The sequence below is a fragment of the Pleurodeles waltl genome, chromosome 3_1 (genome assembly GCF_031143425.1).
Source record: "Pleurodeles waltl isolate 20211129_DDA chromosome 3_1, aPleWal1.hap1.20221129, whole genome shotgun sequence".
NCBI classification, from domain to species: domain Eukaryota; kingdom Metazoa; phylum Chordata; class Amphibia; order Caudata; family Salamandridae; genus Pleurodeles; species Pleurodeles waltl.
The window spans coordinates 1,585,561,833-1,585,574,876 of NC_090440.1; positions in this window are offsets into that span (position 1 = coordinate 1,585,561,833).

Below are 13,044 nucleotides of genomic sequence, written 5' to 3' on the forward strand. Positions count from 1 at the left end.
CCTAGCCTCAGATTCCTCACCTTTCAAATATTTTCCAGGCATCAGACTAGATCTAGAATCTGTTCTGAGAAACCATCCTAGAAACAGCGCTTGCTTATTAACCTGAGGGGTAGTCTCTGCATATCAGAGGTCTTGTTTCGGAGTATTAAACTTGTGCTCTGATACAGACTTCTAGCCACAGATTCTTCACCTTTTGAATACTTTCCAGGCATTAGGCTGGCTCAAGAAACTTTTTCGTAGGACCTCTGCGCACAGAAAAAGTGGTGCCATGTGGCTCCACGCAGACACCATTCTTCTCTGAAAATGACATACAGGGCCTATAAATCCACCACTCCTAGAAGCTGACATCAGTTTCTTTCTTTCCCGAGCTCTAGATGGAGACAAAGGAAGTTGAAGCCGAATTCTGCTTCTCTGTGCCATTCCCACCTCCCTGACGAAGAGCAAAGGTGTCACCAAAGGTCCGGTTCCCTAAGTCGGCCGACTTCCGAGCCGCTGGTATGGGACAACATGAGTTTCTGGGGCCTTCAGCCATGCCATGCCAAATCAAAGAGTTTTGCTCAGCCATGCTCAGTGTCTTCGGATCTTTACCTCCTCCCACTGATGCACCTTTGGGCCCCACAGAGCTAAGAACACTACCACCAGCATTACCGCCAGTGGGTTCGCCCTCGCCAGATGGACCCCCTGTGTCCCTTCCACTCTCAGCTCCTGTACAGACACCGTCCATATCCAGGCCTGGGCAAGTTGATGCAGATGCTGACTTTGCTGCCCAAAGAGGTGGCCCTGATTGTTCTTGCCAAAGTCAACTAGATGCTGGTCTGAATTCGACTGATGTCTCAACTGAATTTGACAGAGGATGCTACTCTCCTCTTATCACCAGGCAGGCAAACAACTTAAATTCTCTATTTGGCAATAATCCTGAACAGGGCGATGAGTTTGCTCAGCCCTAGACCAATGACAATTGGCATGAGGACTTGCAGGATGCCAGTGGGCTAAACATCTCCCTGGAGTCTGCTCTATTCTCCCCTCCTGGTCCAGCCCCAGTAAAATTTGCATTCTATGTCATTGTTATGTGTAGGGCGGTTGAGGTCCTTGACCTATATCTTCCAACTATGGAGGTGAAACTCAATGTCCCGACGGCAGCCCTGCAGCCTAGCCAGACTGCTTCTGAGCCTCTCCTACCTTTTAATGAGGCCTTTACAGATAACCCGACTCGAGTTTCAGGTAAGCCTTGTACCGGCCCTCTGGCAGATTGCCAGACGCCATCACGCTGCTCCAGGCAACCTGGCCTTTTTGTTGCAGGAGTCTTCTCTTGAGAGCCTTGAGGTGCAGGCCTCCAGCAGCTGGACCAACACCAACAATTTACCAAGTACTACCCTGACAGGGAAGCGAAAAGCATGAGATTCTGCAAACTACTCTTCTCATCTGCCAGGTTGGCCCTTCCACCCAATAAAGCTTCCTACTTACTAGGCTGCTACACCTATTTTTTCTGGGAGTTGGAGGTGCACGTCCTTCCAGGTGCTCTTGAAGATCTTTTCCCTGTTGTCACAAGCCATTCACGATGGTTGTGATGAGGCCAAGTTTGTTGTAGTTTGGACACCACTGACTCAGTCGGATGGGCAATAGGCACCAGGTGTTATCATTTGTTGCTATGTGTGGCTACATTCAGCTGAGTTCTTGGGTGATATCCAGTTCTCCCTGATGGACATGCTGTTGGTGGGGACTTGCCGGTTAGGGGATAAGGTTGATTCTGCCCTTGAACGTTTTAAGGATAGGAGGCCCACCATGTGCTCTCTGGACCTTTCCACCCAGCCTCACCAGCAACACCTTCAACAGACCTTTTGTTGCTTCAGCCAAGGCATTCCATATTGCCAGTGTATCCCACCCTAACATGGGAACCAGAGGTTTTGTTGAGAGCCCATGGTGCCCATCGCAAACTGCAGCCATGGTCAGCAAGCCGGTCAGTACACCCCACACCTCCCGTAATCCCTCCGGCAAAGCCTCTTTACTTTAATCACAGCCACCCAGTGGGAGACAGAATCCACCGATTCTAGCCAGGCTGGCAGGCGATCACATGAGACAGGTGGGTTCTCCAAGTTAGGTGCAAAAACAATGCCTTACTTTTCCTCTCGTCCCTGCTGCACCTTCCAACATCTACTCAAGGGCTGACTGAGGCCTATGTTTTTATTTTGCGTTAAGTGGTTTGAGTCCTTTTGTGCAGAGAGGCTATTGAGGGGGTGCCAGTGGCAGAAGTAGGTTGTGGTTGCAATTCCCACTTCCGGTGTGCAAGATGGACAGAGGTCTTCGGACTATTCTAAACCCGCCCCCTCCTTCCTCTGGAAGGAGAAGTTCAAAATGCTCACCCTGGACCAGGTCTTGCCTGCTGCCTACCCTGGATAGTGGAAGGTGGTGTTAGATCTGCAGGACTGCTATGTTCATATTCCTGCCCTGCTGTCCAATCAGTGCTACCCAAAGTTTGTGTTAGGGGAGGAACATTTTTTAGTGTGCTGTGCTCCCTTTTGGTCTCACTGTTGTCCCTTGGGTGTTCATGAAAGCGATGGCAAAGGTGGCACACCTTCAGAGGTCAGAGGTTCCAGTCTTCCCCTATCTAGGTGGATTGCTGTTGAGTGCAGGCTAGCCCTAGACAGTCATCAACTACCTCCAGATTAAGGCGTACCTCTGTCATCCTTTGGGTTCACCATCAATGTGCCGAAGTCACATCTGACTCCTTCTAAGGTGACTCCTCTTCGTCGGAGCAATTCTGGACATGGTTCGGTTCTGTGATTTTCCTCCGGAATAGATTCCAGGACATTCACGCTATGATCTGAATCTTTCAGACTCAACCTAAGAGTTCAGTGAGGTCAACTAAGGCTGCTGGGACTGAGGACGTCCTGCATCATGCTGGTCAAGCACACCAGGTGGCATATGCATGCTCCCCAGTGGGATCTGAAGTTCCAGGGGGCCAAACGTCTAGGGGACCTCTGCGACAATGACCAGATCTCAGAGGAGACTGCAAAAGATCTGCAGTGGTGGCTACTGGGCCAACATTTGGCAAGCTGCAGACCCCTCTGCCTTCCACACATGGCAGGGGTGACCAATGCATCACTTCTCAGTTGGTGCAGCCATGTGGGAGAGGGGGACATCATGGGTCTCTTCTCTCCGGCGGAGTACTGGCTCCAGATCAACCTTCTGGAGCTAAAGGCCATCCGGTTGGCGCTGGAAGCTTTCCTGCCCTCAATCAAGGGGCGGTTGGTACAGATGCTCATGGACAACACCCCGGCCACATGGTACTGAAACGATCAGGGTGGGGTCACAGACCCTGTACCAGGAGGCCATGCACATCTGAAAATGGCTGGCCCAACAAATTTTCCTGGTGGTGAATTAGCTGTCAGGTTCTTTGAATGCCAGAGTGGACAAACTCAGCCGTTATCGCCTAGCGGATCACAAGCGGCAGCTACAGCCACAAGGTATCTTCCGCAACAGGAGAGCTTTGGCTTGATCTGTTCGCCACTGCTGAGAACATACAATTTAGGCACTTGTGCACATTGGAGTTTCAAAGGTGTCTCTTGCTTGGTGATGCTTTCCAATTTGAGTAGGACTCAGGACTCCTGTTTTGTGTCCCACCGATACCAGTTCTGCCCAGAGTTTTCAAGAAGATCAGGACAGACTAGGCCTGAGTCTTACCAGTGTCTCCTGACTGGGTGTGGAGAGTATGGTATTCATAACAGGGGTGGGGATATTGGTGGAGTTTGATTCTGCTGAATTCCGTAGAATTACATTAAAATCCAGAGATTTTCAGCAGAATTCTGCGAAGGGGCAGAGTGGGCATTTGGAGCTATATTCTTAGCGCAATGTGTACTCTTGCGTCCAAAAAGGAAAAAAGAAAATAGCACAGCCAAACACCACTCGGCTGCCCTGGAAACTCTGAAGTGATTCTATTGCAGAATTTGTAGGGGCACCACCTCTGAGTAAACTTCAGAAACCACTGCATATCATTCTACACTGCACACCCCTCAGTGCCCTTACATACTTGTCTCGCCTGGCAAGGCCTTGCCATGGGAATAGTTAAAAGTCATCCTTCAGCCCTCTTGGCCCTCTTACAATTGCCTGATCAGCCCTCTTTATTTAAATCGCCTGTTGTGATGAGTTTTTTTAAAAGCCTGCAACAAATGTGTTCCCATTACTGCTCCTCACCACCATAACTGTTCCTGGATGCCATAACTTCTGCATGAGGGAGCTTCAGACTTCGTGTGTTCATCCTCCATACACCATGTTCTTCCTCAACAAGTTAGTTCAGCGTACTAGGGCATTCTTTATCCCGAAAGTCGTGACACTGCTCCAGGTCAGACAATCCATCCCTCTGCTGGCTTTCCATGCTGCACTTCACCAATCTAAGGAGGAAGAGAGGTTCCATTGCTCAGGCCATCAGAGAGCACTCAGATGCTACATCGATCTCAACCAAGGACCACCGGGTGGACGATCAGGTCTTTGTGGGGTTCGCCAGAGGAAAAAGGCAAAGCTGTACATAAATGTACCATCTTGCGCTGGATTGTGCTCTGCATTAAGATCTGTTGCACACTGGCAAAGAAGCAGCCTCTGGAAGGACTGCATGCCCAATCCACCAGGGTGAAAGCTGGTGTGTTAGCATGTGGTATCCTGTCCTAGACATATGACAGGCAATTACGTGAGGGTCTGTGAACACGATCCTGAAACACGGTTGTCTGGACAACCAAATCTGCCAAGAAGGGCTCTTTGCCTGCTCGGTCCTGCAGGGCTTTCTGATTTGAGTCCATCCGCAGCCCACCGCCCTAAGATACTTCTTTGCTTCGTAATCAAAAGGTGAAGAGGAATCTGCAGCTAGAAGTCTCAATCAGAAGAACACCTTAATTACCTTTGGTAAGGCACCTTCTGATCCACACTAGCTCCAGATTCCTCACCGATCCTCTTATCCGCTCTATTCTGTGATTAGGCGTTATCCATTAATAATGTTGCACATCTAGGAATTTGCATGTTGATATGATTTACTTTTGGGCCTCCGCGTCTCGACAGCAACTGATGTCTGCATAAAGGAGTAGCACATTTATAGGTCCTGCACATCATTTCTGGAACTGTCAGTATGGAGCCACACAGCACTACAGTCGGGCGCATAGAGGTACTACAAAAAAGTTTCCAGAGTCCGTCAAACACCAGGGAAATATTCAAAAGGTGAGGATCCTGCAACTAAATAGTCTCTCTACCAAAAAAGGCCATTACTGAATATACATCTTGTTCTTTACACACCACATTTGTAGAATTTATCCTAGATGTTTTACTTCAGAAAGACCGTAAGAGTCCTCTTCAGGATTAATGTCATTCTATGCCTTCAAAGCTATTTCAACACCATGGTGATGCAGAAAGCCCAAATGATGGACTGGTAACACACAAATGACTTTTATCATGATCATCTTGGGGAGCTCACAGACCACAAACCCAATTCCTATCGTTTTGAGACAACTTTGCGTAAGATGGAGCACAGAATCAAAATTTCCATTTCACCACCCGAAGGAGTTGCTGGTGAGTATGCAGTATTAGATGACTGATGATGTGTGAAGTTGGTGTCTTTCATTGCAGATTTATAGCAGAGGATGTCAAACTCATTCGGTACTGCCTATTCTTGTTTGCAGCACTTAAGTGCTGTTTTCCAATTGCTAAAGTTTTGAAAAGTGAGCAAAGAGCTTTAGCTGCAAACTGTTATTTTCAGCTATGTGATCACAAGTCATTCTTGAAACTGAAACTCAATCCTTTTAGTTATCAAGTTGTAATAATCCAAACCCAACACGAGCTGGTAAGACAATGCAAAGAGTGTGACCAACACATTCTGCAAACCTGCCCTGTTTGGAGATCTTCTGGAAAGATGCCCTAATTGAGAGTACCATTGACAATGGTGTGAAGGCATTGATCGCCTCCGGGTCTGTCATCGGCAGACATTGCGGGTCCTATATAGGCTGCACCCTGGCGCACAGATGTCTGTTCCTTTTCACAACTATCCACACCAGAAGCATAGAGCCATGAAGAACACTGACCACATGTGCATCAACGCTAGGGCCCTGAAAATCTACAAATCAGTTAGCAGAACTGGGAGGATGGATGGGTCAGTAAGAAACCTGCAACTAGATATTGTCTCGACCAGATAAGGTGTTACCGAAAAGGTAAGTATCTTGTCCATCTGACAGAGAAATCTAGTTGCAGATGCCTTAAATTAGAATAGATACCCAAACAATACCATCCCCAGAGGTGGGCCTGCGAACTAAGATCACACCAGAAAGTACTGCAGGACTACACCGTCAAAGTGACCAACCCTACAGACCTGACCGTTCAGGCAGTAGTGTTTGGTGAACGTGTGCAGGGAAGCCATCTGACAGATGTGCAGGACTGGATCTCCGCGTGCTAAAGGACTAGTCGCAGCCTTAGCTCTGGAAGAATAAACACTCAAACCTTCAAGAGGTTGCTTTTTATCCAGTGCGTAGCACATTTTCACACAGAGTACGACCCATCTGGAGATGGTTCCCTTCCGCACTGCCCGTCCTTTATTCGCAGTCACATAACCAACAAAGAGTTGATCATCCACCTGGAACTCGTTGGTACGATCAAGGTAGAACACTAGCACTCTTTTTTGATCCTGGCGGTGGATCTCCTTTTCCTTAGAAGGATGTAGGGGTGCGTAAAAAGTAGGCAAGGTGATAGATTGCCCTACATGGAAGGAAGTAACCACTTTCAGAGGAAGGAAGCTTGTGTGCGAAGCACCACTTTGTCAGGATAGATGGAAAAGCAGGGCAGCTTAGATAATAACGCCTGCAGCTCACTCACCCTGCGAGCAGGTGTAATGGCCACAAGGAAGGCTAATTCAGAGTGAGAAGCATGAAAGGACAATTGTAGAGAGGCTCGAAAGAAGCGCAGAGCAGAAATGTCAAAACGAAACTCAAGTCCCATTGAATGATAATGGATGGTGACGGAGGAAATATATGAGTAAAGCCTATTAGGATCCTATTTATGATAGGAGATTTAAACATAGAAGGTTGATCAGGCAACCTTAAAAAACAGCAATTGCAGACAAATAACCTTTGAGTGGTCCAAAGCAGTGCCCTGCTGGGCTAACAAAAGTATAAACAATAGAATGTCAGAGAGAGGAGCAGAAAGGGAGACTTGTCTGTGCACCATGCCACAAATGTCTTCCATCAACAGGTGTATACCGTTTTAGTGGAGTGACACCTGGCTGCCAAGATTATATTACAGACTTCAGGCAGAAGGTTGAAAGCTGTCAACTGTCGCTGCTCAATCTCCACCACAAAAGGCGGAGACTGGACAGGTTTGGGTAGAGAACCCTCCCCTGCTGCTGAGACAGACGTTCCTCCCGAAGGGGCAGTCTAATCGGAGGATCAATGGCCATGGTCAACAGCTCAGGATACCAGATTCTTCATGCCCAGTCCGGAGCCAGCAAGTTTACTTGGGCCCAGTCATTCTTGATCTTCTTGAGAACTCTGGGCAGAAGTGGAATGGATTGAAAGGCATAGCTGAGGCCTGAGTTACACTCAAGACGAAAAGCATTACATAGCGATAGCTGCCTTGGAAATTCCAAAACGCAATACTGCTGACATTGCACGTTCTCTGTGGAGGCAAAGAAATCTAACCAAGGCTCTCACCACTGCTGAAAGAGACCTTGTGCCACCTGCGAACGGAGACGCCATTCTTCATGGACTAAGCATTGATGGCTGAGTTTGTCCGCTCTGACGTCCAGAGAGCCCATTAGATGTTGAACCACCAGGGAAATACTCTGTTCCAGCCATGTCCAAAGGCGCAGAGCCTCTTGAGAAAAGATCCACAATCCCTGCCCACTCTGCTTGTTGCAGTACCATATGGCAGTGGTATTGTTTGTGAACACCTGCATTACCTTCCCTTTGAGAGAGGGAAGAAATGCTTTCAATGCTACTCTAATCACCCGGAGTTCCAACAGGTGGCTGTCAAGTCCAGATGCCTCTGATATCGGCCTCTCCCAGATGGCCGCCCCATCCCGAGAGTGTCACATCTGGATGGGAAAGGGAGAGGGATCTGCCTCATAGCCAAACACTATTAGTTAACCACCACTAAAGATCTCATGTAGTTCCCACGAGATCTGGACCATGTTGGAGAGACTGCCCTGATGCTGCACCCACTGCAACTTCAGGCCTACTGCAGAGCCCGCATATGCCATCTGGCATGTGTCACCAGCAACCTCAGAGTCATTGTGTAGGAGGCTGGCCTGGCTTATAGTGGGTACCTGATGGTACTTACACCTTGTGCCAGGTCCAGTTATCCCTTATTACTAGATTAGTAGTGTTCTAGCAGCTTAGGCTGATAGAGGTAGCTATAGCAGAGCAGCTTAGGCTGAACAAGGAGACATGCAAAGCTCCAGCGATACCACTTATATCATATAGGTACTATATTAGAAGAAACACAATACTCAGGGTTACGAAAAATAAAGGTACTTTATTTTAGTGACAATGTGCCAAAAATATCTCAGAGGATATACTCCCTTAGGAGGTAGGTAAAATACACAAAATATACACATAGACCAAAATCAGGTAAGTAAAACAGTCAGAAAGTATTGCAAACACTGTAGAATACAACAGGATCCAATAGGCCTAGGGGCAACACAAACCATATACTATGAAAGTGGAATGCGAACCACAAATGGACCCCTAGGCTAGTGTAGTGGGTCGCTGGGAGTGCAAGAAAACACCAAAGGTGTCCAAGATACCCCATCCCAAGACCCTGAAAAGTAGGAGTAAAGTGCTACTACTTCCCCAGAAACAAACTAAACTTGTGATAGAAGATTCTGCAAAGACCACATCAGACTGCAAAGCCCTGAAGATGGATTCCTGGAGCTGGGGACCTGCAAAGGAAGGGGATCAAGTCCAAGAGTCGTAAAAGTGACCAGGGGGGCAGGAGCCCACTAAACCCCAGATGAAGGTGCAAAATGGCTGCCACTGGATGGAAGAAGCTGAAGATTCTGCAACAACAAAAGGTGCTAGGAACTTTTCCTTCATGCAGAAGATGTCCCACGGAGTGCCGGAGGATGCAGAGTTGTTTTCTTGGAGAAATACCACAAAAAATGCCTTGCTAGCTGCAAAGGTTGCAGTGGATGAAAAAGGGTGCTGTCCGGGCCCAGGAAGGAACAGGATGTCGCTACTTGGGAGAGGAGACAGAGGGGGCCCTAAGCAACATAGAGAGCCCATGCACAAGAAGGCAGCACCCACAGAAGTCCTTCATCATGGGTTCAAGAAGGCTGAGCACGGCGGTCATCTCAACACTACAAAAGAGGGTCCCACGAAGCCGGAGGTCAACTCAGGGAGTTGAGAAAAGCAGGACGGAGTGCTGGGGACCTGGGCTTGGCTGTGCATGAAGGATTCCTTGCAAAAGTGCACAGAAGCCCTGGCAGCTGCAGTTCAAGTGGTGCACAGGATTACTGTCTGGAGAGGGGAGGCAAGGAGTTACCTCCTCCAAATTTGGACGGTTGGACCACTGGACAGTCTGGGTCACTTAGGTCTACCACCTGTGTTCCAGTGACCATGCTCGTCAGGATGAGAGGGGTTCCAGAGTACTGGTGACACTGAGGTTTGGTGCCTGCTGGAGCAGGGGGAAGATTCCGTCAACCCACTGGAGATTTCTTTGTGGCTTCCAGTGCAGGATGAAGGCAGACAGCCCTCAGAGCATGCACCACCAGGAAACAGTCAAGAAAGCCGGCAGGATTAGGCGCTACAATGCCGCTGGTAGTCTTCTTGCTACTTTGTTGCAGTTTTTTCAGGCGCCCTGAAGCAGTCACCGGTCGATTCTTGGCAGAAGTCAAAGAGAGAGGTGCAGAGGAACTCTGGTGAATTCTTGCAAGTCGTTATCTCCGGAAAAGCCCACAGGAGAGACCCTAAATAGCCCTCAGAGGAGGATTTGGCCACCTAGTGAGGTAAGCACCTATCAGTAGGGGTCTCTGATGTCACCTGCTGGCACTTGCCACTCAGAGGCCTCCATTGTGCCTTCACACCTATGGATTCGAGATGGCAGAGGTCTGTGGTGACTTTTAAGTTACTTAAGTGCAGTGTAAAATGGCTGTGAAATAACACGTGCGTTATTTCACTCAGGCTGCAGTGGCAGTCCTGTGTAAGATTTGTCGGAGCTCCCTATGGGTGGCCAAAGAAATGCTGCAGCCCATAGGGATCTCCTGGAACCTCAATACCCTGGGTACATAGGTACCATACACTAGGGGATTATAAGGGTGTTCCAGTGTGCCAATTAGAATTGATGAAAATGGTCACTAGCCTATAGTGACAATTTAAAGGCAGAGGGAGCATAAGCACTGAGGTTCTGATTAGCAGAGCCTCAGTGACACAGGTAAGCACTACACAGGTACACACATTCAGGCCACAATCTATGTGTACTGAGGTCCTGGCTAGCAGTATCCCAGTGAGACAGGCAAAAACAAACTTGCATACATGTAAAAATGGGGGTAACATGCCAGGCAAGATGGTACTTTCCTACACCCCCCCCCCCCCTCCCAAACGAGGGACAATAAGGCTAACCTTGCCCAGATGAGTCTTCATTGTCTAAGAGGAAATATCTGGAGAGTCCATCTGCATTGGAATGGGTACTGCCCAGGTCTAAGTTCCACTGTATAGTCCATTCCCAGTAAGGAGATGGACCACCTCAACAATTTAGGGTTTTCACCTTTCATTTGTTTAAGCCATAATAGAGGTTTGTGTTCTGTCTGAACAATAAAGTGAGTACCAAACAGGTATGGTCTCAACTTTTTCAGTGCCCAGACCACAGCAAAGGCCTCCCTCTCTATGGCAGACCAACGTTTTTCTCTAGGGGTCAACCTCCTGCTTTTGAGAGCTAGCTGTCAACAATACCGTTTTAGGCATCTTTTTGCTGGTGAGGTCATTAAGAGGAGCTGCAATGGAGCCATGATTCTTAATGAACCTCCTATAGTACCCTGTGAGGCATAGAAAGGCTCTCACCTAGGTTTGAGTTGTAGGGGGAGCTCATTCCATAATGGTTTGAATCTTCCCCTGCAGTGGTGCAATCTGTTCCCCACCTACCAGGTAGCCCAGATAAACCACTTTCCTCTACACTATCTGGCACTTTGAAGTCTTGATAGTGAGGCCTGCCTTTTGCAGAGCCTCCAAAACGTTCCATAGGTGGACAGGGTGATCATCCCAGGTGGAGCTAAAGACAGCTATATCATCTAGACATGCTGCACTAAAGGCTTCCAATCCTTGCAGGACTGTATTCACCAACCTCTGAAAAGTGGCAGGTGCATTTTTCAATCCAAAGGGCATAACAGTGAACTGATAGTGCCCTCCAATAGTTGAAAATGCTGTTTTAGGTTTAGCATCTTCTGACAACTTAATCTACCAATACCCTGCAGTTAAGTCAAAAGTGCTTAGATGTTTGGGCAAAGCCAGTGTATCTATGAGCTCCTCTGCCCTGGGTCTAGGGTGAGCATCAGTTTTGGTTACTTGATTGAGACCTCTATAGTCAACACAAAACCTCATTTCATTTTTACCATCTTTACTATGAGGTTTGGGGACAAGCACCACTGGGCTAGACCATGGGCTTTCAGAAGGTTCAATCACTCCCAGATATAACATTTTCTGTACCTCTTGTTTTATGCAATCTCTGACATGGTCAGGCTGCCTATACATCTTACTTTTGACAGGCAAACTGTCTCCAGTGTTGATTGGGTGCTCACACCAGGTAGTTGTACCGAGGATCAGTGAGAAGAGGTCAGAGAACTGATCTAAGAGATGTATGCAGTTGTCCTTCTGCTCAGCAGTAAGGCAATCTGCAAGCACAACTCCCTCCACTAAGCCATCAGCTTCAGTGGTGGAGAAGAGGTCAGGGAGAGGGTCACTCTCTTCTTCCTGCCCCTCATCAGTTGCCATGAGCAGGGTTAGGTCAGCCCTGTCATATTAAGGTTTTAGACAATTGACATGGAGCACCCTAAGGGGACTCCTGGTAGTGCCTAGGGCTACCAAATAGGTGACCACCTTTCTTTTCTACTATGAGATGGGGTCCACTCCATTTGTCCTGGAGTGCTCTTTGGGCTACATGCTCCAATACCCACACCTTCTGTCCTGGGTAGTACTGAGTCAGGACAGCCTTCTGGTCATGCCATTGCTTTTGGAGCTCTTGGCTGGCCTGAAGGTTTTTACTGGCCTTTTTCATGGACTCAGCCATTCTGGATTTTAGGCCAAGTACATAGTCCACAATGTCTTGCTTTGGAGCTTTTAAAGGTTGTTCCCAACCCTCCTTCACAAGAGCAAGGGAACCTCTTACAGGGTGCCCAAAGAGAAGTTCTAAGGGGCTACAGCCCACTACTTTTTGGGGTACCTCCCTATAAGCAAACAAAAGGCATGGCAGGACATCCCATCTCATCCTGTGTTTTTCAGGGAGTCCCATGATCTTACCTTTGAGAGTTTTATTAAACCTCTCAACCAGACCATTTGTCCTTGGATGATAAGGAGTAGTGAACTTGTAAGTTACACCACACTCCTTCCACATAGCTTTGAGGTATGCAGACATGAAGTTACTACCTCTGTCTGACACCACTTCCTTAGGGAAACCCACTCTGGAAAAGATTCCCAGGGGGGCTTTTACACTGCAGGAGCTGTAGTGGTTCTCAAGGGTATAGCTTCAGGATACCTAGTGTCATGGTCCACTACCACAAGGATAAACCTATTGCCTGAAGCTGTAGGGGGGTCCAGGGGCCCAACTATGTCAACCCCTACCCTCTCAAAGGACACCTCAATCACAGGAAGTGGAATTAAGGGGGCCGTAGGTGTGCCACCAGTCTTGCCACTGGCTTGGCAGGTCACACAGGTGCGACAAAACTCCTTGGTGTCCTCTGACATATGAGGCCAGTGAAACAATGGAACAAGTCTGTCCCAAGTTTTACTCTTGCCCAAATGCCCAGCCAAAGGTATATCATGAGCCAAAGTCAGAAGAAACTACCTATACTGCAAAGGGATGACCAATCTC